Source organism: Octopus bimaculoides, chromosome 12 (genome assembly GCF_046866305.1).
Source record: "Octopus bimaculoides isolate indiv1 chromosome 12, ASM4686630v1, whole genome shotgun sequence".
NCBI classification, from domain to species: domain Eukaryota; kingdom Metazoa; phylum Mollusca; class Cephalopoda; order Octopoda; family Octopodidae; genus Octopus; species Octopus bimaculoides.
Genome location: NC_142939.1, coordinates 59,754,896 through 59,759,895, shown reverse-complemented (window position 1 = coordinate 59,759,895; position 5,000 = coordinate 59,754,896). Strand labels below are relative to the sequence as shown.

General features: G+C 34.4%; 1 protein-coding gene across 13 annotated transcripts in view; it reads left to right on the top strand.

Annotated features, from left to right (window-relative positions):
- The window catches only part of LOC106874495 (uncharacterized), a 60,869-nt gene that overhangs the window by 49,500 nt on the left and 6,369 nt on the right, over positions 1 to 5,000 (top strand). The window lies entirely within an intron of this gene.

The following is a 5,000-nucleotide window of genomic DNA, read 5'->3' as shown; positions in this document are numbered from 1 at the left end:
GATGACTTAAAATTTTATAGCAAAGACAATGATGAGCTTGAAGATCTATTACGTACTGTGAAATCATTCAGTGATGACATCGGAATGGAATTTGGTCTTTATAGGTGTACCAAGGCCATGTTCCAGAAAGGGAAATTGAAGACCACTAATTCAGTTGTGTTATGTGTTAACACGGTTATAAAAGAACTTGAGCAAGAACAGACCTACAAATATCTAGGAATAAACGAGGGCTCTCACACTCAGTATGTAAGTATGAAAGAGGAAGTCAGGAAGGAATGTTATAGGAAAGTTCGATCAGTCCTGAAATCTGAGCTAAATAGCAAGGTGCTAGCCATACACTCACACATCGTCAATCTAGTTTGCATATATACATATGCAAGGACATCAGTATAACCCTATATACCCATGTATAATTGTATATGAACACGCACCCACATCCATATATATACCCATATATTCTTATATACAGATATATTGATATCCCATACATAGACATACATGTATATATATTCATATATATCCACACACACACACACACACACACATACACACACACTCACACACACATACACACACATATATGTATATGTATATATACTTAAACAATCTACATACACCGTACATACATACGTACATATATACATAAACGCATACATGTCTACCTGCGACAAGTCACACATCTACATGTTCCTGCAGTGCCGTGCATTGGGAATGAACCAGTAACCACACATTCATATCAAATTGCCTATCTATTGATTACGTGAGTGACTGATTATTCCACAAACGCTTGTATTCTTAACGAAATTCTCTATTAGAATCAGTGTGTCACACGCAATGTGACATGGATGGATTTTTTAAGCATAACCAAATTCCATTCGATGTCTCCCCGTACAGCTTCCGTACTCTAATTTTTACTCACAAATTTTCGCTTCAAACGGAGATATAGTGAATGAAACAACACACTGACGATGCTACGAAGTGATACCGATCCCGGGATCTCCGACGCATGCATCTTAACTGCTTGGCTATGCCTGCCTTTCATGATCAGGTACTTGATTTTCGTCTGTCAAAGCGACCGATGACTTGTGCGTTGAATGCGTTTAGGTGTGTACCGTTAATCTTATTTTGTTGTCTATGACTAGCTTCAATCCAGTAGTAAGACGTCGGAGGATGCAGACAGATGCAGTGAGTCACCAAAATGTCTTACTTGCCTCATCTTTCTCGTTGCTCTCTACAATGTGTTGCTATAACCCTTTTGCCCTTCGTTGAACCATGAATGTGTCATCTGCAAAGATAGTCGCATCCATGCATTGGTAGACGGGCCCTAATACACTAACTAATCTATAACTGGGACTCTAACAAGTCCGACTACTCTGAATCAGAGTAGACCTGGGAAAAAATAGTAACTTGGAGGATGTTTCTCGTTCCTAAAACCCTGGAATTCCAGAACTAGAGTCACACTTAAGGATGTAGTTTAAAGTTGTGTCAAGGGCCTTGATTAGGTACAAGTATGTTAACACATAAATCGCCAAATAATCACCCCAACACGTAAAAGAACGCGTACTTAGAACCACTGGCTGAACAATATTAGATATTTGACTCGTTTATAGTAAAGATAACATGCACTTGCTGTATTCGCATACTTAAGCATTACATTCCATGACTGAATGAAATTTATATAGATATTAGCAAGTGAATGCACTATTTTGAGATATAAAGGTGTCAGAGAGTCACGTGTTTATTGCTTGTCCAGCGGCCAAATTACCGATTAAACAACAAAGTGTTTGTCATCCCGTAACGTTTCAAATTAAGTTCTATAAATAGTTCTGGTATTCTAATAGTACACTTCAAATAATGTGATTGGTAAGGCAGTTGCTCAATGCTTCATATACATACATACATACACACACACACACACACACACACGCACATACACATCTATGAATATATTTTTGTGCTGTAGTTTTATTAATAAAGTACATATAAATATATATATATATATATATATATATATATAATAATATTAGGGACAAAATCCAAAATTACAGGTAAAAAACTCAATTAAAATCAATTTATAAAAAATTAAAATTAAATTGAGCCTTATATTTACTTTACTTTATATTATACTCATTTATTGTGCTTTTAGTTATTAATTTTTCTATATGTGATAGTGGATTTTCATCGATGAGTTCTTGAAAATTGGTTATTTTCCCTAAAACTATATATTTTATATATATGTGTGTGTGTGTGTGTGTGTGTGTGTGTGTGTGTGTGAAACGATCGCCAGATACTTTTTGATTTTTAGACTCTCATAATATTTATACTCAATTGCGCATACATTTTTATATACATTTATATACGCATGTATTTTTATGTACATTTATATTTTTTCTATATATTTATATTTTGTACGTCTTAAATTTTAATTTAATTATAATTCAAAATATTACTGTGTCACATTAAACATATATCTTTCGGAAATTTGGATTTTGATTTCCTGTGAATATTATTAATAATTTTATAAATTTATTAATGATATAAAAACATATATATATCTATTTGCTTTAAAGTAATAGAGCACTTAATATAAGCTCAATAAAATATTCCTTTCGAATATTCTTTATAAAATTTATATATATATATATATATATATATATATATATATATATATATACTAGCAAAGCCCACCCCCCGTCCATTGGACGGTTTTTATAGGTGAAGAGAGAGTTAACTTGGACGGCGTTAAGTTGTGAAGATGTTTGGTGATTGTATGGGGTTGTTGCTTTTGGTTAGGGCACTAAAGATTCCTGAGACGTTAAAACTGTTTCTTCTAAATAAGGAAAATTGATTGATAGTGAATCTTAACACAGTGAACCATTTCAAAATTGTCATGTGGCCAATAAAATGAAGGAAAGCTGTTCAGCCCACAATATATACAACTTTCAGTGGGATCGCGCATCATAGTTAACCTTAAACTTTTTGCACTCAAACACTTTCACATTAGGATAAACACTATGTACTCTTCCACATTACATGCCTCATGTTGACACCTATACGCCAGACTGAACGCTGTTTTATCTCCAAAGTGAATATTGCAAGTGATATTTAAACAATAAACAGTTCTTTGGCTTTTGCATTTGACGACTGTTGCTTTACATATTTTATTTCGATTTTCACTGGCAAGAACTACAGGAAAAGTAACATTAGTTTCGAATAAAAATATAAATGGAAGTTTTAATCACCCGATGGACAGGCAAACAGAAACTACTACTCAATAAAGGCGCAAAAATGCTTAGAGAAGTCTGTCTTCTCTCAAAAACTGACACAAAAAGAGTTGAAACTCGGGGGAGAAATAACACAATGTGCTATAAAATAGCATAAGGCATGTTCTCTGCAAATCAATTTTATCACAAAAATTGAACAATACTGCGTACTTTTTAAAGTTGGATGAGAAACGTTAAGCAAGGTTTTTAGATGTAGCCCAACCCCTCCAATTTTTTACGTTGCTTATAAAACGTGAAAACTTTGGGGGTGGGGTTACATCTAAAAACTTTGCCTAACGTTTCTCATCCAACTTTAAAAAATAAGCGGTATTGTGGGCTCAACAGCTTTCCATCATTTTATTGACCACATGACAATTTTGAAAAGGTTCACTGTGTTAAGATTCACTATCAATCAATTTTCCTTATTTAGAAGAAACAGTCAACAGTTTTAACGTCTCAGGAATCTTTAATTTCCTAACCAAAAGCAACAACCCCATGCAATCATCAAATATCTCCACAATTAGTCTTTTCTACTTTCAATTGAATTTTGTTGAGAATATCTTCAGAAAACTGAGTAACCACCAGTTATTTATTTGCTTTATTTTTTTTTTTTTTGCCTTTTCCTGGTAGTTTTTCATGTCAGCTGGTTTATTGCACGAGAAACAGCTGTAAGAACACATTTGACCGCAAATGCACGTGGTGGATTACAGTTAATTAAAGTTAGAGTGATACCGAGCTTTTTAGCCCCTCACAAACGTGTGAAAACGCAGAAAGGAATACAGTTGTTCGTGGTCTAATATTTAAATCAAAATGAGACAAAAAGCAAGCTTTATCTACATATATCTGTCATTTAAATGTGAAGACGTAGAAATGAATTGTTTAGAGTATCGGTTAATGAACGCGATAGCAGAAGAAATAGGACAAAAGATTACAAAAATAGCGAGTCTCATTTTGAAATTGACAATTTTGAAAATCCTTTTAGATTACGGAACACCCCGCTCTTTCATGTATCTATGCTTACAATTTCAGCGGAATCGGATGAACAATACCCTAGTTAAAAGCTAACAAAAAACAAAGCCAGAACGGAATTTACATATATATACATACATACATACATACAGCATAGATTTATACACGTTCAAGCGCAAGTAATACACTTAACCCAACGACTGAATTCTGAAAATCAAAACCGATAGAGAACCACCAGCACTCATACAACACACACACACACGTGTGCGTGTATGAGCGTGCATGAGCGTACATGCATACGCCGTTGGCGTTGCGGCAGAATAATGGATTGTGTGTTTTATTATTTGTTTGGAACGTGCATGCATGGACATACTTACAACCTATATTCACAAAACATTAAAAATGAATGTAGATGTTCGCAAGTGCGCACAAACACACACTGGCACCTGCATGCACGCACGCGCACACACAGACACACACACACACACACACATACACACACATATTATAGAATAATAAAAAAGACAGTTTTTAGTATAGTTTTAAATACTTGAAAAAAAAATGAGCAGAGATTGCTTTTTTGGATAATTTTTAGTTTAATAATAATCCCTTCTATTATAGGCACAAGGCCTGAAATTTGGGGGAGGGGGATAGTCGATTACATCGACTCCAGTGCGTATCTGGTACTTTTTTCATCGACTCTGAAAGTATGAGAGGCAAAAATTTACTCCGGCGGATTTCGAACTCAGTACGTGAAGACTGACGAAA